This window comes from Marmota marmota, unplaced genomic scaffold (assembly GCF_001458135.2).
Source record: "Marmota marmota marmota unplaced genomic scaffold, marMar, whole genome shotgun sequence".
Taxonomy (NCBI): Eukaryota; Metazoa; Chordata; class Mammalia; order Rodentia; family Sciuridae; genus Marmota; species Marmota marmota.
In genome coordinates, this window is record NW_025999990.1 from 42,872,165 (window position 1) to 42,895,507 (window position 23,343).

Sequence of the window (23,343 nt, forward strand, 5' to 3'; positions counted from 1 at the left end):
GGGTGGGCTGGGGATTTGGCTCAATTTTGGCTCAATAGTTAAATACCCTTGGGTTTAATCCCTAGTACCAAAAGAAACCCTTTGGCATTTTTCAAGGTTGAGCTCCCCTTCAATCATTAATAGCCATTACTGACTCGTCAATACAGAGGAGTGGTCCTTAGACCCAAAGCAGCAATCTGGCTGCAGCTCTGCATTGCACAATGCATTCATACCAGAAAAGAGGGGCCAAGGAGAGCTCCACCCCACAGTCAGACACATTTCCCCCAAGTGGAAGAAAGACCATGGTTCTTTCCCCCACACCGTCCCCAAACCCTGGATAGTCTTCTTGCTCATCTCAAAGGAAAATCTCTTGGGATTATTTTTAGCTAACAAAACCCAAAATGTCTTATGCTCTCCCCCTGCCCCCCCCAAAAAAAGAGATACAAAGAGAACAACATTAAATTAATTTTTAATAAGTTAAAGTTATTTTAACTTATAATGTTAAATGGAATCAACCTGCACAAAATAATCATTTAAGCCAATATCAGTAAGATGGTAATTTACATTTCATAGGGTTAAGCTGATATAGATATTCTTTTCCCCTTATCACCAGGCTGCTAAAACCTATTATAGATTCTTTCTCCACCTCCCCAGAGAAGCAACTCTACCCAAATGAAAAGATGGTAACTTTTAACTCTTAAGCTTGGTATAGAAATATATTCAAGGACAGTGTCCTCTTATTAAATGTAGGAGTGACTCATAAAATAATTAGTTGGCTATTACCAAGGAACAAAATATTAGGTCTGTGTTTTAAATTAAAATTCATTTTTAATAAGATATAAGAAAAATGGCATTGAAGAACAGATGATAGAGCTGAATATGTATGATAACAGATGATTGCAAATTCGGGGTCGTTTGTTATAGAATATACGTTGAAAAGTGGATATCACCAATGACAACAAATATATGCTCCTAAATAAACAAAAGATTTCTCCGAGACAAGTTATTATTAGCATTTATGGAGTGCCAACAGTGTGATGGAGTGTGTAATTCTTTAGAACAATGTGTACAAGTTCTTGGTCTAGGTTCTTGTATGGAAAAAATTGCACATATTACTGATTAAATTAAATATTTTATTTCTTTTCTGCTTTTTAAAACAGCTGTGAATGAAAAAACCACACCAAAGAAAAAGTTTCATGATTCTATGAGAAGGGCAATTTAAAAAGCATGGAACCAAAGTAGGCTAGATGAAATACTAGACGAAATACTTTATCATATGCAGTCATCATAGAACTAAATGACTAGTATTAGATTATAGAATGCCACGTATAAACAGTTAACACCCTAGGTTAACATCCTGGGTCCAGTGTTAACATCCACCCTAAGTTTAATCCACTTCATAGGGCTATGTTGCTCTGACTGTGACTGCAATCCTCAGAATTAACCGTCTCCTGGTAAGCTATTTAAGACCAAATCTCTAAAAAAGTTTAAACAAAAAGCACTCGAAGGGCTAAGAGTGCTTAACAGGCTATGTGGTACCAAAGGATAATGATCTTCTCAAGTTCATGGACCAACATGCCAAGCAAAATTTGCCAAAACCATTTTATTTGGACACTCATTTCAGAACCTAATAAAATCTCTGTTTCGAGTTACACCTCCACGTATTTGAAAGTCATGAGACCTTGGGGCAAGTTACTCAACTTCTGAAAATGAGGTTAACAATACTACCACATAGGATGGTTGTAAAGATTAGGTAAGATAGTATACGTGACATGCTTAGTAATAGGGCTCAGTAAATATTTTTGCTGCTTTGCTCCACATCCTCAGACTTGACCAGCTATTTATTATCTTTTGCCTGAACTCTCAAGTTCAAGGAGACTTACTTCTTCCAAGTCTCATTGTGTTCATTTTTTCTCTCTAAATTAATCTTACACATGAAAATCATTTTCAAAGTGCCATTTCCATTCCATGACACCTTCTTCCTTCCTGCTCAAATCTCTTCACCCTACAGAATAAATAATGGCTAATTTTTGTTGTTGTTGTTGTTCTGGTCTCACTTCAAGGCACAAACAACTCCTATTTAAGTGTTCATTCAATGAACTATAGAATATCCTACATGAGCTTATTAGGACAGTGAACAGTCTAAATCAGCATTACTCAAAGTGTGGTCCATGGACCAGATAGAGTACTTAATCAGACAAGTATAGAACAACAGTTCATAAGTGTAATTTTGTGTCTGTCAAATCTAATATTGAAAACTGGGGGTTGTATTTTGTCTTTTGAATTTCATTTTTTTCTAATTATTGTGTTTATTGTATTTTATGAAATTATTGCTCTACCTCAGCTGAAAAGAAAATAAAGTGATTTTCATAACAGACCATTTGAGAACCATTGCTCTAACACATGCCTTGCTCTACTGAACACTGTCTTCCTAGGCTCCTAGAGCCCAACTAGTCTCCCCTGCCCCAAATGGCAGTTCCAGATAATTGAAAGAACTTACTCTACTTCAGTAGCAGTAACAAACATAGTCATCTAATTATATACATGTGTTCTTTGTAATTTTGCTCACTGGAATTTTGCTAGATGACAACTTACTATGGCATGGAATTTGACATAGAGATGGTATGTTTTGGGCTCCTTCCAAGCATTCCTCAAGTTTTTGTTCATTATTTTACTTTTTCTTTTTTTTTTTTCACAATGCTAAGCACCAAACCAGGGACTTGCACGTTAGGTAAGCACTCTACTATTAAGCTACACCCCCAGCCTCAATTCACTATTTCATTGAGATGCTTTAGTTAGAAATTAACTTCAGATAGTGGGATAAAAACATAAAAAGAAAAAAAAAATTTCAGGAACTTTGGACCAGCAACGCTGCAAGGTTTGGAGATGTCTCTAAGGTCATCAATGCTAGGATAAGATCTTTCTGGTTTTCTCTGTAAAACTTTATTTTGAAATATTTTACTTTTCAAGAAAGACAAAATGCTTTCAGCTATTTCTTTTCAAAATTATATTGTCACATTTGTATAAAAAAGAGTGTCTTAATTAAAAAATGAAACTTGGTAAATTCATAATAAATTGATATCCCATTAATATAGAAAACATGTTTATGAGAAAAATCTTACAAATAAAAATCTATTTAAATGAAAAAATAGCCTTTTTTTAATATTTCCTATAAATGCAAAGTTATATTTATGGAACATGCATAAGCATACACATAACCACATAAATAGGTATATATGTAAAATATAGAAATTTATTCACATATACATTTGTAACTCTACTTGCCAGTGTGGGAGTGCTCCATCATACCAAATTAAAGAAAAGCCATCAATACACTGTTTTATGGAATTATGTACACACACAGTTACAAACAAATATATATTTCTAATAAATAGACATATAAAACAGGAAAATATTTAAATAAGTGCTCCTATAGCATAAACCCCAAGGATAACATTATGAAGAAGTCCCCATTACTTATACTTTTATTAGTTGTTGAGATTTACCAACATTATCTCCTTATCTGTAAAAGGAGGTTAACAATTACTTCTACATGAATTATCAACCCCAGTCACCTGGTATAGAGCCAGTCAATACAGGCTTCTGTTGGGTGCTTTGAATGAGCTATTCCTAGTCAAGAGCACAAAAATGTCCACCTACTTACGTTTCTTCTACCATGAGTCAGAAATTTAATTTAGCAAACATGTTTAAACACTCTCTCTATATAAAAGAATTGGCTAGGAGGTGAGGATGGACCACCATTAACAACACACAGTGCCTCGACTCAAGGAACTACAACTTAACGGGAATATAATACAAGTACACAAATAACTATTATACAAAGTGGCATCAAGTAGGTGCTGTGAGTGGTTTATAAGCCTCTTTATGCAGAAGTTCAAAGATCATCTCACACCTAGTTGGGAAAGTCCAGACAGGGTTTATGAAATACATTGTATTTGAAGGGAGCTAAGACAATGGATAAGACACCACACCTAATAGCATCACATGAAGAAAGAAAAAATGAGCACACACAAACATAAACTCATTAATTTATTGCCCATAAACTTCCTTCTCAATATCTATATGGCTATTATACCAAAATCTACTACTTCATTTGTGAAAGTTATAAAGTTCACCACTAGATTATATTTTGTTAACTCAAAAAGTGAGTATCAGAAATTAGATTTTAAATGTAAGGAAAAGAACAGTACACTCAAAGAAATTTAAGTTTACATTTATAGTATTAACAAGGTTCTTTAATTTTAAAACACTAACATTAAATTTTTTAGAGGTGAAAAAGTCCAGAGCTGTGTTCAAAAGCGAGAGCTAACAAGCCAAAACAGAACATACAAATGTCACTTAGGAATTTCAGATGCTTGGGGAGGTGAGCAACTTACTAAGTTGAGTAAGTCAGTCCACTCTCTTTAATACAGTGAACTCTCTCTACAGGCTGGAGAATCTAACATTTTATTCAAGTCACAATAAAATAAAGCTCTGCATAATCCCCTCTACCTGACAATTGAATATGGCAGATCCTCCAGTCTCTTCTATCTGTCAGCTTCTGAGTGTATGCAAGCCATGAGCATCATAGTTAAAAGAAACTACCAAGTCCAGGAAACGGAATTAAGAATTAAAAAGTTATACATGTATAATATGTAGATAATGATCATATATAGTTACATATATACATGGAATATATATAGTCTAATAGTTGTTTCTTCCCTTGGAGTTCAGAAATTATACATTTTCAATTAAGGTTTCTTTCATGGAAAATATCACTCGCTACACACTGAAAATATTTTCCTTTTTTTTAATGCTTTAACACATCAAATATCTGTCAATGTCGTTGGAAGAACATGGAATTTTGAGAATCAGACAGGTGCAGGTTTTCAAGGAGAGTGCAGGTCACACCTGAGAGAAGTAAAAGAAGAGGCCAATGTGGGTAGGAATTGTAGAATCAATCTAGATAAAAAGAGTTCTGGGAATATAATTGTTATTACTGTGAATAGCATTTATTGAGTGCTCACTGGGTACTTCACATCAACTCTCTCATTTAATCTTCACAACATACTTATGACCCAGGCACACTTATATTTAATCACACTTAAATGTAAGAAAGCTGGTGTAGAGAAAAACATATTCTCTAACATTAATATGAATAGGGTTCTTCCTTTTCTTTCAGGAATAATGCCAATGATAACCCTGCCTTTTGAGAGAAGAACAGGAAAGGAAGAATCAAAAGGCGCCACTTTGGTGCCCAAAACAACCACATCAAACAGATTCTTGAAATTTACAAATTCAATATAATTCTTATCAAGGTCCCAGCTAAAATTTATTAGCTAAAATTGGCATGCTCATTCTGAAATTCACACAGAAGTGCAAGGGAGCAAAAATAGTCAAAATAATCATCAAACAGAACAAAGCAGGAGGACTTGTCCTTCCAAATTCAAAACTTAACATAAAACTACAACAATCAATATTGCTACTGGCAAATAAACAGAAATATAAATCAATGAAATGCAATTAAGACAGAAAAAAAAAACTTTATGGTCAACTGATTTTTGGTAAGGGTACCAAGATAACTCAATTGGGAAAGAAAAGTCTTTTTAACACATGACGTTAAAACAACTAGAAATCCAAATATAACGAATGAACTTAGACACTTACCTTACACTGTACATAAAGATTAACCAAAGATCAGTCATAGACATAAATGTAAGAGCTAAAACTACAAAAATTTTAGAAGAATATGTGAGTGTAAATCTCTATGACCTTGAATTAGGCAATGGTTTCTTACATGGGATCCGGAAAACATAAGTGACAAAATAAAAACCAGATAAACTGGACATCATCAAAATTAAAAACTTCTGTGCTACAAAGGCCACCATCAAGACAACAAACAATTAACACTGGGCAGGGGCATTTTTCCTAAATGTTGAGAACTCTGGTGTTCTCTAGAGTGCCCATTCACTTGGACAAGTAGTGATTCATTAATGTTAATTAAAAATTTAAGGTTTTGGTTTATATGATGGTTTCTCAGCATTCATCCAGTAAAGCACAGCTATAAATCAATGATAAGATACTCCAATACAATTATTTAGGATGAACAGGCATTAGGAATCTGACCTAACCCAAAGTGGGTACTATATCCCAACCTAAAATGGATACTCCTCCATTAAGAAATCTTAAAGTAAAACCACAGAGAGAGTGTGCTATTGCCTTTCAGAAAAAGAATGTAATATTTTCTCTTTTTTTCCCCTCAGAGAATTCTTGCCTTTCTTCACTTCTTCAAATCAGTATGCCTGATAATTAGTGGTAAAACATCAGCAGTTGGGGCTGGGATTGTGGCTCAGCGGTAGAGCTCTCACCTAACACGTGCGAGGCGTCAGGTTCGCTCCTCAGTACCATGTAAAAGTAAATAAATAAAATAAAGGTGTTGTGTCCAACTACAACTAAAAATATATTTTAAAAAATATCAGAAATCATACCATACAAGGAAATAACAATCAGGTGTGTGTCCCAGCAACTTTAGAAACTACGGCTGGAGGATTGCAAGTTCAAGACCAGCCTTAGCAACTTAGGGAGGCCCTGTCTAAAAAAAGTAATAGCAATTCCACATATGTGGGATTTGCTGAAGTACATTAAAAGACACTTATATAGAACCCAATTTGTTTTGCTCTAAAGTTAAGTTCAAGAGCAGTAGAAGCTTTCTAGGAATTCATCCTAAATAGATAATTGTAGGGGTGAGGGGCAGGCAGAAATTAAATGCATAAAGTTATGCAATTATATCATTATTTTTAAAAGCAGAAATTTTGAAACAGTCTAAAACTCAAACCTAGAGAAATGAGTAATTAATGTATGACACATAAACTCTGTGAGTATTATGGAACTGCCAACAATAATTACATACAACATGGAAAAACGTTTAAGATGCTGTTTTATAATCACAACACTCAATGATAGTATATACCTTATATATGTATATGATAATTATAACAATGAATAAATATGAAATCATGTCAACAAGAAACAAAAAGGCAAGCAAAAAATATTTATGAAAGTGGAATTCCATGTGATATTTTGTAAGATGAGAGGAAAAGAGTTGGAGGAGATATGTAATAATTACACATTAATTAATTAATTATAATTTCTATGTTATAGGTCAAAATTTGCTGACATAAACTGTGTTCACAATAAACTTTAGAGTGAACAAAGATTTATGACATATGGTATGATATAATAATTGATCTTTTGGCTGGGGACAGTGGAAATTTTTTAAGCAATTTTTTTACTTTTAATTTATATATCATAAAACATACCCATTGTAGGTATATACTTTAATAGTTTTTTGCAAACTTGCAGAAATTTACAACCCTCACCACAATTCATTTTTAGAACATTTCCATTGCCCCAAAAAGTTCCCTCATGCTTATTTGCAGCCAATCACCACTTGTATTCCCATGACTCTGTTTTCCATCTCTGTAAACAAAATTGTATTTTGGACAGAAAAAGATGAAAATGAATCACATGTTTATGTATTCACATAGTAAAGTCAAAATGATCATGCACCAGGATTATGTGCAGGTTCATTTACAGACAATATTAATAAAAATTTCAAAAAACAGCTTTCTGAAGTTTGTGATCAATTAGCTTCTATTATCTATAAGGAATTTGGGGGGTTTTTTGTTTGTTTTGTTTTGTTTTTTACTTTCCTTTTAAATATGAAAGTTCTACATAAATATAGCAGGTTGTACAAATGCATTTACCTTCACTTCCCTACTTAAACCCAACTAAAAGTATATTAAAGAGTTCTTTAAAGGTACGAAATAACAAGGACAAAAGAGAACACCAACAAAATGTATGAACTCAAGGCAGATGGACTAGCAATAGTTGACCTTGCAGAACCAGAAAACTGAATCCTAATTCAGCAGCAGGGGAAGCTTAGAAACAACCAGATTTATGGAGTAAACCACTTTCTCCACAAAGGCAGCAGGTTAGGTTTCACATATGGGAATAAAGGTAAGGTTAGAAACAGGGGGAGTTAGGGCTGGGGATGTAACTCAGCAGTAGAGCGCTTGCCTGGCAGGCATGAGGCCCTGGAACTGTCAATCCCCAGTACTGGAAAAGAAAAAAAAAAAATCAGTTAATTCTCCAGATCCCTCCCCCAACCCAAGCAGGCAACTATACCTCTCTCATTTTACAGAACACTGGACAGGCACAGGTGAAGATGGGAGTGCCATTTTGCAAACAAGGGCACGAGGTGAACATTGTCTGCACTGAAAATTGAATCTACCCACCTCTTTTCCAACTTAGCTCTCAGAAAGAGGGTAACCAGTCCTACAACCATAGAGACAGGAGGTTATAAGATTTTTCTATGCAGAATCCAACCAGTCTAAGGAAAAAGACTTAGCATACTGACTGGACATTTCTCCATGAAATGTCCACAGGTGACAAGCTTTATGGTGGGATCAGAACTTATCAGGTTTACTTGGTACTGGTATGAAAGAGCAGACAACCAGGATTATCAGAAAACTAAAAAATATCTCAGATATAGTGGATAGAAACCCAAATAAACAAACAAAAAGCAACCTGAAGAAAACAGAGGCTTTTCAGGGAGAAAAACAGTGTTTAAACATTTATTTCATTAATATATTCAGAGACAGAAGAGAAAAAATCATAAATATATAAAAAAATAACATGTACACAGAAAATATATACTTTTCAAATGGGTTGAAAACACGTCTACAAAAAAATCTTGTACATAAATGTTTACAGCAGCTTTATTCATAACTGCCCAAATCAGAAGCAACCAAGATATGTCCTTCAACAGATAAATGGGGGGCTGGGGATGTGGCTCAAGCGGTAATGCGCTCACCTGGCATGCACCAGGCGCTGGGTTCGATCCTCAGCACCACATAAAATAAAAATAAAGATGTTGTGTCCACCGAAAACTGAAAAATAAATATTAAAAAATTCTCCTCTCTCTCTCTCTCTCTCTCTGTCTCTCTCTCTCCCCCCCCTCTCACTCTTAAAAAAAAAAAAAAAAAAGATAAATGGATAAATGGTAGTAGAACCATACAATGGAATATATTATTCAGTGATAAAAAGTTACCAAGCCACAAAAATATATCAGTAATCTTAAGTGCATATTGTTAAATTAAAAAAAAAAATACTAATCTGTAAAGCCCACCTGTCAAATGATGCCAATTACATTATGTGTCACATAATGACAGTGATGTTCTGACAAATGCATTAGGTGATTCCATCATTGTGTGAACATTGTAAAGTGTACTTACACAAACTAAGATAGCTCATACATTACTAGGAAATATAATCCTTTGGGACAATAGTTGTATATGCAAACCACTAGTGACTGAAACATCATTATGCAGCACATAACTATATATGACATTCTGGAAAAGGCAAAACTAAGGACACAGGAAAAAAGATCTATGGTTGTCCAAGACTTGGAGGGATGGAAAGAGGGTACAGAGAATTTTTAGGGCAGTAAAATTACTCTGTATATGATAATGGGGGATAGATGACTTTATACATTTGTCAAAACCAATAGAATATACAACACATAATGAACCCTAATATAAACTATGAATTTCAGTTAATAATGAAGTATCACTATTTACTCATCAATTATGACAATTGTACCACACTAATGCAAGATGTTAATAACAGAAACTGGGAGTGCAAGGGGCTGGGGTTGTGGCTCAGCGGTAGAGCGCTTGCCTCACACGCGCAAGACCCTGGGTTCCATCCTCAGCACCACATAAAAATAAATAAGTGAAATAAAGGTATTGTACCCAACTACAACTAAAAAATAAACATTTTTTTTTTCAAAAGAAACTGGGAGTACAAGAGGGGGTTTAGTAAAGTCCCATGTATTTTCCACTATATTTTTCTGTAAACCTAACAGTGCTTTAAAAATAGTCTATTATTAACAACAAAAAAATGACATGCCTTTTTATAAAGCCTACCAAATTAGCAATGAAATGGCTTAGATTTCAAGAGGAACTATAAATTTGAAGGAGCATTTTGGAAATCATTAAGGTATGTATGTGTCTAAAGGTATGACTTTCAAATGGGCAATTTTACTTTTGGAATTCTACACTAGAAAAAATTACAAGGTGTTGTGAGAAAGGATCCATAAGTACCAAGTGAAAAAAAATGGATCTCATTTAAATTATCAAATGGATAAGTGGTTAAACAATGGTATATCATTAAATAGAATTAGGCTGTTATAAAAATTGTAATAATGGAGGCTGGGGATGTGGCTCAAGCGGTAGCGCGCTCGCCTGGCATGCACGCGGCTGGGGTTCGATCCTCAGCACCACATACAAACAAAGATGTTGTGTCCGACGAAAACTAAAAAATAAATATTAAAAAAAATTCTCTCTCTCTCTTTAAAAAAAAGTTGTAATAATGATTACTTTAGAAACATTACAGGGAAAACATCCATGAGAATATTAATTTCAAAAGAACACAAAATTACACAGTTACAATTTTGAAAAAAAATACACTTCTGCAAAAAGCTGTATGAAATTTATGGCATTGTAGATGCCCTTTTTCTCGCTTTCCCAAGCTCTCTAAAATGTTATATTTTCTTCAACTAGAGAAGGAGTTTGAAGTGATGATGCAAACTGCAATTTTAAAAGTAATTTAATATAAATATCAGATTTAGAGATGTCTTAATGATATTTTTAACCCTTTGGAAGATTTAAACCATGAATGTTTATCTTTGTAATAACATATTTGTCATAGAAATTAGAGAAACATGGAATTAGTTGTAGATAACATTACTTCACACACTCAGTTGTATCAGAACTATTGCTGTTCTAATGTAATGGACTATCGTAACACTCATTAATTTCAAATTTCCAAAAGTCTTGAATTGGTTTTTAAAGTAAAACATTATTTAGATATTAAGATGATCTGAATTTGGAAAATAGATAATCAGTTGGTTTCTGAACAGAGTTTGGCACACATTTTTTCCTTACAATTTCTGATGACTACTTTATTAATTCAAACCTTGGTTCTGCTTTATGACACAATGTGACTGGTGTTTATTGCTTATTTTTATAGTTGGTGTTAGGGATTGCTCACAGATGAATGTTCTGATTTAGACATTTTAAGAACACTTGGCTGTCAGAACATTTTACACCCAGAACAAGTTACAGTGAGTGTTCTTCATACCACCAAGTACCAAAATCTCAGGTACTAAGCTTAAGTGTGCTAAGTGTTAAATGAAAAATTTCAGTGTGTAATACTAACTTCACATTTTAAGGAGATACTTAGTATCCTACAATTTATAAGCGTAGATGACTTTAATGCTAAATAAAAGTCATCTGTCATAGCTATATCCATTTAAACAGGCCTCATGAGTTTTTGTCATATTTTATCAAGAAGTCCTATGGTAAGAACATCTTTGGTGCTCTATCTTTCAGCCAGTTTTCCAGACACACTTCACTTGAAAGGACAATCCACCAACTATTCATGAATTCTGTTGGCAACACTTCAAACCAAAATGTTTCATCCTGTCTTGCTTTCACACAGTTACTGAGTAAACTTGGTATACTGGACACGCAAAATACAGAGGTAAAACATGTAGTTTCTGCCCTCAAGAAGTACAAGAAGGAACTGGTTAGACAGGCAAGTCACAGTACACTGTGGTATGGTGGTCCATGTGGGATGACAGGCATGGCGTAGACCAGCATGGCAGAGGGAGGTAGGGAGCTGCATTTTGGCTATGTCAGTCTGAGATGACATGAGGACATTTAGAAGTGGGGATATCTGAGCAGGAACATGATGGAGGAGTCTACAAATAAAGATCTAGGCTAGGAATAGAGATGTGTGACTCATGAGTAAAGAGATGATGAGATTGCCTAGGAAAAGTGTGTCAAGGGACAGAAAAAGGGACAAAGGAGGGAATTCTAGTTAAGGGGTGGGAATAGGAGTAACTGCCTACAAAACTCTTAAAGAAAAATAAAAGAGGAAAAACCAGAAGAGTATAGTATCAAGGGCAACAAAAAAAAAAAAAAAAGGAAATTCTAACAATGAGATAATCATGTCTTATTACATTCACAAGCTCACATGAAGAGGACAGGGATGAAAGGGTACACCCAGTGTAGCCGGTTGGCCAGACACCTTCACAACCCTCACAGACCAACTCTTATGACATTACAAGAGGAACTGGTGAAAAGTGGAGAGCCTGTGTCCAAACACCTGGGCTGTGAGGGGAAGGAGCGATGTGCAGAAGAGTCACGAGGAGCTTAGGGTCCAAAGAAATATGCAAAGAACTTCCCTTTCTTTTGTTCTTTCCTTTATCTCTTTCTCTTTTCTTTCTTCTTCCCTCTATTCCTTCCGTTTTTACAGAAAGAACAGAAATGACCTCGTTTATAAGTTGTAGGAAAGAAAACATTTTAAAGACAAAACATAGGCAATAAAGCAGAACAAAGATATCATGAATGGATTCCTCACTCTGAGGAACAAGAAGAGGGTAAGGACCAGTTCCTACTGCACAAAGGCCTCCATTTTCTCTGTGAAGTAGAAGGTAAGCTCGTTTTTTAGAGAGCCAGAAAGGAGTGATGGAACAAAGGAGCTGAAGTAAGAGAAGAAAGGTTAGCTCTCAGAAGCCACTGGAGAGGAGCTGATCTGGAATCATGTTAGATTTCCAGATTGCCAGCCCAGGTGAGAGACCATGAATGTAGCTGTACCACCCTCTTCCCTGGTTGTGTGAATCTGTCCAACAAAAGTGGATAATCTGGGTGCAAGAATAGAGAAGAGTAGATAATTGCAGCATCAGGAATTGATAGAAGTCAGAAAACACGTTTTGAAAAAAAAAAAAAACACTAAGGTTTGTTTACCATGAAAGAAGCAGTGCTGCAGAAGGTATAGGTAGAAAGGTCAACAGGAAAACTGAAACAGTGAGGGAACAAACATAAGGACAAATGCCTACAGGCATTCATATTCACATGTAATGACCCAACCAAAGACGAGTTCAATATAAAACAAGACAGGCATGAGAGAGGAGGCGTAAGAGTCCAACTGGTCCATTTTCCTGCTGCTGAAGAGGACCACCAAGAGCCCATCCAAAGAGAAGAAACCCCATGGGCATAGTGATGCACACTTGTAATCCCAGAGGCTCAGGAGGCTTACACAGGAGACCGCAAATTCAAAACCAGCTTCAGCAACTTAGCAAGACCCTGGTTCAAAATAAAAAATAAAAAGGACTGGGGATCTGGCTCAGTGGTTTATCACCCCTGGGTTCAATCCCTGTGTGTGTGTGTGGAGAGAGAGAGAGAGAGAGAGAGAGAGAGAGAGAGAGAGAGAGAGAGAGAAGAAATTCTATATTGTCTTTCAAGACTACCTACCACAAGTGGATATTCCTCTTTATCAGAAATCAGGGAACTTTTTTCCATAAAGGGCCAGAGAGTAAACATTGTTGGCTTCAATGTCACACTCAACTTGTACCATTAAAGCTCAAGAGTAACTACACAAAATATGAAAATGAATAAGCATGACCATGCTCTAATAAAACTTCATTTTCAAAATAAGATGGTAGATTGGATTTGGCCAAGGATGAGTCTGTCAACCTCTCCCTCCACCCTTTTTTTTTTTTTTTTGGTGGTGCTAGGGATTGAACCCAAGGCCTTATGCATGCAAGGCAAGCACTCTTCTAACTGACTATATCCCCAGCCCCACTAGACCATGTTTTTTAAAGGACTTGTTCTTTTTTATTGATTGTAAAACATTAACACTTTGTCTTATTACATTCATTGCCAAGGTTTTTCCCTTTTGTTAATGTTTTGTTTTAGATATTTGGAGAAAATGTAAAAGTTTATATAAATGTATGTGCATATAGTCAAACCTATCAATTCTTTTCCCTTGTTTTTGACTTTATTACCACAGGTAGAATGATCTTTCCTACACCGATATTATAAATATAGTCACGGACTTTGTCTTCCTAGAACTTTCAGGGTAGCATCTGTGTGTGGCAGTGAGAACACAGACTCTGGAACCAGAATGCTGAGATGTACAGAGCCTATAGTACTACTCCTAATCTCTACCTTAACTGTAAAATGGGAGAAAAATGATAATTTTAGAGACTAAATAACTTTAGAGACCAAATAAGCAAAAAAATGTACAACAGAATAAAAAGTGCTACACATCAGGGTTTAACAGATAATGCAAGTTAAATGAATGTTAGCTATTAGCTGTTGTTATTTTGGTATCTTTAATTCATTTGGAAATTATCCTAATTTGAACAGTAAGATTGAAATCAAATTCTTTCCCTCCCCACTTATTTGAATCTCTCACCACATTTTTTCTCAATTTAGCTTAGCTTCTCTTGATGAATGTAATTGACATTTTCATTTTTTTCTTCATCGGTGTTACACGTGTGGTATTTAAAAAAAAAAATAGTATTCACTGTATCTATATACATCCACGCATCACTTAACCAGAGTGACATATTCTGAGAAATGCATTGTTGGACAATCACATCACTGTGTAAACATCAGAGAGTATACTTTTACAAACCTAGATACTATCTGTCAATCACTTGGTGTGGCCTCTCAGTCCAATCACAAGATGCAGTAAACACGAGATGTGATGAACATGAGATTTGTGAGATTGTTACCAGTGTAACACAGCACAATGTTTTACAGTTAACTGCATTGAATAAGAATAGAATCTAAAATAACCATAATAAATGATACATAGCCAGTCATGTATCACTTATTATAAAGTATTAAATGCTTCACAAAATTGTACGCACTATAATTTATAAAACTGGCAGTGCGATAGGCTTGTGTACACCAGCTTTATCACAGCATATGAGTAATGTGCTATGCTGTGACATCTCAACAGCTACAATGTCACTAGGCCATAGGAATTTTTCAGCTCCATTACAATCATATGAAACACTGTCATATATGCGTTTCATTGAATCCAACATGTATGTTGCATGACTATAATTGGTATTTTGCTACAGCCTCATTTTGTGTCAATGCAAAAATTCATATGTTGAAATCCTAACCCCCATGGTGGTGGTATTAGGAGTTAGGGCCTTTGGGAGGTGCTCAGGTCATGAGGGTGGAGCCCTTGTGAATGGGATTAGTGCTTTTTTTTTTTTTTAAGAAAGAGTGAGAGAGAGTGAGAAAGAGGGAGAGAGAGAGAATTTTTTTAATATTTATTTTTTTTTAGTATTTGGCGGACACAACATCTTTGTCTGTATGTGGTGCTGAGGATCGAACCCGGGCCGCACGCATGCCAGGCGAGCGCGCTACCGCTTGAGCCACATCCCCAGGATTAGTGCTTTTACAAAAGAGACTCCCGAGGGTTCCCCTATTCCTTTCACAACTAAAAGGCACTGTCTATGAACCAGGAATCAGGCATCTTGAGTTTATACTTATCATCCTCTGGAATGGTAAAGAAATAAATGTTTCTTGTTTATAAGCTACCCCATTTATGCTATTTTTGCTTCCAGCAGCCCAAATGGACTAAGATGATATTTATATATTTTATTCCAAAATGATGGCTAAAATGTCAGGCTAGAATGCTTATTATATGTTGCCATCTGAAATAGTAAATTTGCTGGGTGTAGTGGTACATGCCTATAATCCTAGCTACTTGGGAGGTTGAGACAGTTCAAGGCCAACCTCAGGAACTTAGCAAGACCCTGTCTCAAAATAAAAAATAAAAAAGGCTGGAGATGTAGCTCAGTGGAAGAGCAACCCGGGGTTCAAACTCCAGTACTGAAAAAATAAAATAGTACGTTCTTTCTTTCTTTCTCCTTTTTTAAATTATACAAGTTAGCCAGCAGCTGAAATCCCAGCAGCTCCTGGAGGCTGAGACAGAAGAATTGGGAGTTCAAAGCCAGCCTCAGCAAAAGCGAGGCGCTGAGCAACTCAGTGAAACCCTGTCTCTAAATAAAATACAAAGCAGAGCTGGGGATGTGGCTCAGTGGTCAAGTGCCTCTGAATTCAATCCTCGGTACCCTCTCCCCCCCAAAATTACACAAGTTATTTGCCTTTTTTTTTTTTAATGCAAAGAAAATCAAAGATCCAATGCCTTAATATGGTTGAAGAGGCCCATGGGATCCGGCCCATGTCTTCCTTCACCTCTCCCCAGCCCCTAAAACTTGGTACCCTGGCCTTCTGGGTTCTTCCCACTTGTGAAGCACTTCCCCTCTGAGTGATCCTTCATACTTTATGAAACTGTCTTAACACATCTAACTTGGTCTCACTCTCCCTTTTCATCTCCACACATAGTACCTCCTCAAAAATTTTCTTAAATTTCCAAGATAAATTATGTACTCTCAGTTACTCTTTTCCTTTGCAGCCCTCATTCCAATTACGGAATCATCTAGTTACATTTATATAATAAACCAGTGTTTATTATTAATGCCTTTTGTTTGAGTAGGAATGTTGGCTTAATGAATAAAAAGTAGTTAAAGGGGCTGGAATTGTAGCTCAGTGGTAGTGCACTTGCCCAGCTGTATGAGGCACTGAGTTCAATTCTCAGAACCGCATATAAATAAATAAATAAAATAAAGGTTCATCAACTACTAAAAAAAATCTTTTTAAAAAAGTAGTTAAGGGAACTGGAATTGTATAGCTCAGTAGTAGAGCTTTTGCCTCACACGCGTGAGGTCCTGGGTTCAATCCTCAGCACCACATTAAAAATAAACAAATAAATAAAAAGGAAGATATTGTGTCCATCTACCACTAAAAAAAAATTTTTTTAAGTAGTTAAGGATTACAAATATTACTAATGAAATAAAACTCTCACAATCTCCACAAATCTGAAATGCAAGTTTCATCTACTTATGAAAAAAATGTATCATCTTTGCCTCATAATCACTAGAATATGACTAGCTGCTACTAAATATTACCATATTTAATGTTAATTATTTGTGAGCTAGTTCAAATTATCACTTATGTATGTTACAGGAGAAATGCTTTATGAAAACTCTTTAAATCAAAATTTTCACAAATTCAAAACTCCTTTTAGTCTGAAGTTTTACTATTGTCTATATGTTTGTTCATGCACTTATGCATTTAATCATGACTTCAACTATGTATTTATTTATTATCACATCAGCATTAAGACCTAGCATATACCCAAAGGACTTAAAATCAGCATACTATAGTGACACGGCCACATCAATGTTTATAGCAACTCAATTCACAATAGCCAAGCTATGCAACCAACCTAAGTGCCCTTCAACAGATGAATGGATAAAGAAAATGTGGTACATATACACAATGGAATATTACTCGGCCATAAAGAAGAATGAAATTATGGTATTTGCCAGTAAATGGATGGAACTTAGATGATCATGCTAAGTGAAATAGGCCAATCCCAAAAAAACAAAGGCGAAATGTTCTCTCTGATATGCAGATGCTAACTCACAATAAGGGGTAGGGGATAGAAGTTCACTAGATTAGACAAAGGGGAACAAAGAGAAGGGAAAGGATAGGAATAGGAAAGACAGTAGCGAACTGGATATAACTTTCCTATGTTCTTATATAAATACATGACCAGTGTAACTCCACATCAGGTACAACCAAAAAATGGGAAGTTATATTCCATGTATGTACATTATGTCAAAATACATTCTACTATCATGTATAACTAAAATAACAAATAAAAAGTTAAAATAATAAAAAAAATACCTGGTGATTGAAAGATGAATTGCAAATAGTCTTAGCCCTCTGAGAGTTTTGAGCCAAATGAGATACATGCCAACCAGTTATTACAGCTACAGAACAGCACAATACAGAGGTAAGTACAGTGGGCTTCTTATTGCCTATAGAGGTCAAGGAAGTGTTTTTAGAAATTATATGCTTGAAACTTTAGTTTCCATATTTTAATATTCATGAAAAGGAACATTAGGTGGAATATATATATATATATATATTTCAAAAGACAGTAAATTGCATTTATTTATGACTTCTTAGGAAAGTCACTTTTCACATTTGTAAGTAACTTTTATCCACGTTGCTAACTTTCTTCAATGACTATATTTCACTCAGCTGCAGTGTGACAGAGCCTGGCTAGATGCTCACCAAATCTATTTCCTCTCCCTGGAGACATGAGCAAACATTTCCTTGTTCTCAGGATGGAATGTGTTTGATGTGAAGGCGCAAAACACTTCCTTCTCTAACTCTTTCTTCCGCGGCAGTCTTGGAGTCCAGAATTGGAAGATGGCAGCGGAACAAGATGAAAGTGGCCTGGACCCCTGAGCAACTGCAAGGAGAATGTCTCTCCATGTCACACTGCAATGTGATCAGGTAATTAAGCTATTGGAATACTGAAGATGTGTGTTATAGCAGTTAGCTTATTTGAAGGAATAAGGTGAGGGTAGCAGATAGTCAAAACAGAATTTAAGTAACATGAGATGACAGATATTCTTAGTTCCTTTTTAAATACCTCTCTCTCCTTCCTTTTGCTAACAGGACACTGATTTAGTGGGGGGATTCCCATGCACATAGCTCCAGGTAAAGGATTTTGATTGATTTAAGCTCATCATGAAAATTCGGTTCCCCATCTTCCTAGCCTCCCCTATGGTGAGGGATGGTCATGTAGTCCAGTTCCAGCAAAGAAGACCTAACTGGAAGTTTGCTGCAAGGATTTCTGAGAAACATTTTCCTTCCCTGATAAAAGTAGACCCATCATGATGGCCATTGTCCCTTCTTCCCTTTCCTTGCCTTAAACAGGAACTAAATGACTGGGGTTTGCATTCTGAACTAACAAAATAAATAAACTACACTAATATCACATATCCACCAATGCCATAAATTTGTGGGTTGACATGGCACATGCATAAAAGAACACAAGCCTCATCTAAACGCATTCAAAAGTTAATTTTTTATTTAAACACAAATGACAAAAATGACAAAACAAAAGTCTCAATGAGTCTAAGGCCAGTTTATAAAATTTGAAATATAAAGGCCTGTTAATTTACCAACTCTTAAATTTTTGTCATCATCTATTGAATACACATTTATCACTTACCATTTTTTTTTTTTTAGAGAGAGAGTTTTTTAATATTTATTTTTTAGTTCTCAGCGGACACAACATCTTTGTTTGTATGTGGTGCTGAGGATCGAACCTGGGCCGCACGCATGCCAGGCGAGCGCGCTACCACTTGAGCCACATCCCCAGCCCCTCACTTACCATTTTTAAGTGTCTTTTTAAAAAATATTTTTTAGTTGTAGATGGACACAATACCTTTATTTTATTTATTTTTAATGGGGTGCTGAGGATCAAACCTAGTGCCTCACACATACTAGGCGAACGCTCTACTACTGAGCCACAACCCCAGCCCCTGAGTGTCTTTAAAGAGTCAAATTTCTCTTTTAAATCTTTTAGATCCTTTTTATTGGTTCTAAATTAGTTATATATGACAGTAAAATGCATTTTGACACATCATACATAAATGGAGTATAACTTCTCATTCTGGTTGTACATGGTGTGGAACTGCACCGGTTGCATAGTCATATATGCACATAGGGTCATAATGTCCCAATTCATTCTACTATCTTTCCTACCTCCAAACCCCCTCCCCTCCCTTCCTATCCCTCCCACTCTCACCATATATATAAAATATATATATATATATATTTTTTTTTTTTTTTTCTGATACCAGGGATTTAACTCAGGGACACTCCACCACTGAGCGACATCCCCAGCCCTATTTCACTGAGTTGCTTAGCGCTGGTTCTGAACACGAGATCTTCCTGTCACTATGCCCGGCCCCTCTCACCACTTTTTAATGTGCTTTCTTTAAATTGGGATAATGTACTGACTTAGAGTTCAGGCTTTGGAGTCAGACTGACTAGATTCAAATCCCAGCTCTGGCACTTACTATATGAATTTATATGGTACTAAACTTCTATTTTTCTTATTATTAAGATAGAGATAATCATAGCATATACTTTTAAGGATGATGGTACGGATGAAATAACACAATCAATATAAAATACTTAGTAGAGTGCTTGGCCATAATGCTTTATAAATGTAAGCTTTTATTTTTATTACCTCTAAATTTCAGCATACAGCTTCAAGTAAGGAATAAATCCATTGTCTCTGTGTATGGGATAGGGGGAGGGTCCTTGCTCACTATGTGTCTAAAGTATGCTTTATGTCCAGAGCCTCCTGCTGAGTCAACTAAAGAATAATTAAAGTTGCCTGACAGCCTTTGGACTGCTTGGATTTTCAGCAGGGTTAAAATAACATCACAGCTAAGTTGTTTTAAGTCAAGGATTAGAGTCAATGACTAAGAGTCAAGGGCAGATTGAGAGGACACTCAGGGTGGGGTGTGTGCCTTCTCCTGTCTCTGTGAACGCCCTAGGCTGTGGACTCTGAGGCCTCACTCCAGGCAAGATAACAAAGACACAAGAGCCAAATAATAACCACAGATGATAATCCTTACAGCCACAGGGGCCAGACTTCCCACCTACCACTCCTCACCTTCCCCATGCTTCTCCAGAATGGATTATTCATCCTATAAGTATGCGACCGACATTTTTCTGTCTCTACATCTCAGCTGAGATGCTATCCTACTCCCCCTAAAAATAACCCTCAAAAACTATCAGCCTGGAGTGCGGTTGTGGCTCGGTGGTAGAGCACTTGCCTAGCATGTGTGAGGCACTGGGTTTGATCCTCAGCACCCCATAAAAAAAGTAAATAAATAAAATTGAGAAATAAAAAATATTAAAAAAAAAAACTATCAGCTTATCTCTCCATGTAAAAACCCTATTCATTTCTGGGTCAAGTACAAATGCCTCTTCTTTCAAAATCATATCTCTAGGCCAGGCATAGTGGTGCATACCTGTGTAATCCCGGAAGCTGAGGCAGAAGGATAGCAGGTTCAAAGCCAGCCTCAGCGATTCAGTAAGACCCTGTCTCAAAATAAAATATAAAAATGACTGCAGACGTGGCTCAGTGGTTAAGTGTCCCTGGGTTCAATTCCTGATACCAAAAAAAACAAACAAAAAAAAAAAATCCATCTCTAATTTTCTCAAATAGTGTCTCTGACTTTTCTAAATACTTGTTGAACTTTATTCATTCCAAAAACATGCTTACAATACCTACTATGACCTTAGAATTATTCTATATGCTGAGAGGGCATGGTCTTTATTCTTAGGAAAGGTTTAATATCTATAATAAATTGAATTTATTTGAATCTTTTTTATTCCCCAACAGATGGGCATAGCTTCCGATAATAAATATATACTATGTAAAATAATAACAAAAGAGGGGCTGGGGATGTAGCTCAATGGTAGGATGCATGCCTAGCATGCATGAGGCCCAGGTCCAATCCCCAGCACCACAAAAGAAAATAAAAATGATAGAGAATAGTAAAAGAGAGTCCAGGTCCAGCAGATAGAAGAAATCAGATATACTAGACAGTATATATGATTAGCATTTATTAGTATCAATATAGTTCAATATCAATGTTAGCTCTAATCTTACCTGGAACAACAGCAAAAAGGTGCACCCAGTATTCTCCTTTCAACAGGGAAGAGGATGCACCTCAGCTTTTCAGGACCAAAAAAACCCTTAATCCTCTTATTAGAGTATCATATACCTACCTGGGATACTACAAAGATTTCTAATGATTACATTTCAGTGTAAAAAGTGCTAAAACAAGCTGGGCACGATGGCACAAGCCTGTAATTCCAGCAGCTCAGGAGGCTGAGGCAGGAAGATCATGAGTGTAAAGCCAGCCTCAGCAATTTAGAGATGCTCTATGCAACTCAGCAAGACCCTGTCTTTAAATAAAATATTAAGCAGAGCTAGGAATGTTGCTCAGTGGTTAAGCACCCCAGGTTTAATCCCCGGTACCAAAAAAGAAAAAAAAAAAAAAAGTGCTAAAACAGCTTTCCCTTAAGCACTGAGCCCCAGCCATGAGGACCATCAGGCTTCCTTGGTCCTCTGCTGTAGCAACAGAATGTCTGGCTGGACAAATGAAATTGACTTTGCCAATTCCTGCCATCCAATTTGCAAGATGATCGAAGATGAGCTGATCATCTACACACTTATGACTGTCCATTCCCAGGCTCCATGCCAGAAAAACAAGGTACCACCAATGCCCAAATGCCTGAGAAAGTAACCAGGATGAAAAAGATGGAAATGCTGTACCAGCTGCTTACAAGGTACCCAACTAAGAAGATTGACCATCCCATGTATCACAACCTGCAGACCCAGAAGAACATGTTCAAAAATAAGCTGAAGGCAGACATGGCCTACGTGAAGCTCCAGGTAGACCAGGCTCACTCATCTGAGACAAAAACAGTATGCAAACACCATGAGGAGAGACTCCAGGCCAAAAAGGAAGACAGCATTGAGACTCTGTCAAAGAAGGAAGCGTCCCCCTTACTTATACATAATGGCCTCAGCAATAATCGAGATTAATCGTTCAACAAAACATCCAATCATTCAGTATTGGGCATTACATTGTCATTATTAAATAATGTTTGCCTTCCAAAACAAACAAAGCCTCCTAAATCAGAGGTATGTACAATATGCTATAGAACACAAATGAGTACGCTACCTTTCAAATTCCATAAATCCAAGCACTATATGTATTAATAACAACAATACTGTGTTGGAGGGCAATTTACAAGAACACCATCCTAGAACTATTTTTCAGAATTGAACAGCTGAAATAGTGTACAAGAATTTAAACAAGTATCAATCACAGTTCGAATTTAAACAAATGCCAATCACAGACTGGCCCTAAACTTATAGCCCTGAGAATATGGCCATCCACCGTTCTAATTTATTTCGAGAACATCATTCCCATTCTTTCAACTACAAATTTTTACATGAATATCTTCCCATCATTTCAACTTTCATCTAAAATCAAATGTATCACCTTTTTATCCGAAACACCAACTTGTCTCCCCTATTTCTGTTAACAGCGACATCTTTCTCCCAAGCAATGGGCTTGAAAACTTGGAGTCATCCATCTATTGTGCCTCTCTCTTGATCTCAAAATTCAACCAGCAATCCCCTACCTCTTTTCCTTTTATTTTTGAATCTCTTTCACTTCCAACACTAACAACATTCAGGTCTCTGTTACCCTGAGCCCATATTTATGCAGTAGCTTAGAGTCACTTTCTAAAACACAACACTGTCCCATTCCTGTTCAGAAATTTTCAGCGGGGCCCTTGTCACTTGGTAAATGTAGGCTGAACCACAAAACCTGGAATCCTTCATACCATAACATGGTCTCAGCCTAACAGCTGACTCCCTATCCCTCTGATTGCCTCTACTTTAATACTGTTCTACCCACTGCTTTTGTATTCACACACGTTCAGTGTTCCACAATGACAAACT

The 23,343-nt window shown here is 36.2% G+C and overlaps 1 protein-coding gene and 1 pseudogene across 9 annotated transcripts in view; one reads left to right on the forward strand and one right to left on the reverse strand.

Moving 5' to 3' along the window:
- Positions 1 to 23,343, reverse strand: part of Greb1l (GREB1 like retinoic acid receptor coactivator) — a 269,832-nt gene that overhangs the window by 217,392 nt on the left and 29,097 nt on the right. The gene's annotated exons all lie outside the window — the stretch shown is intronic.
- On the forward strand, positions 21,786 to 22,792 carry LOC125617760 (annotated as a pseudogene).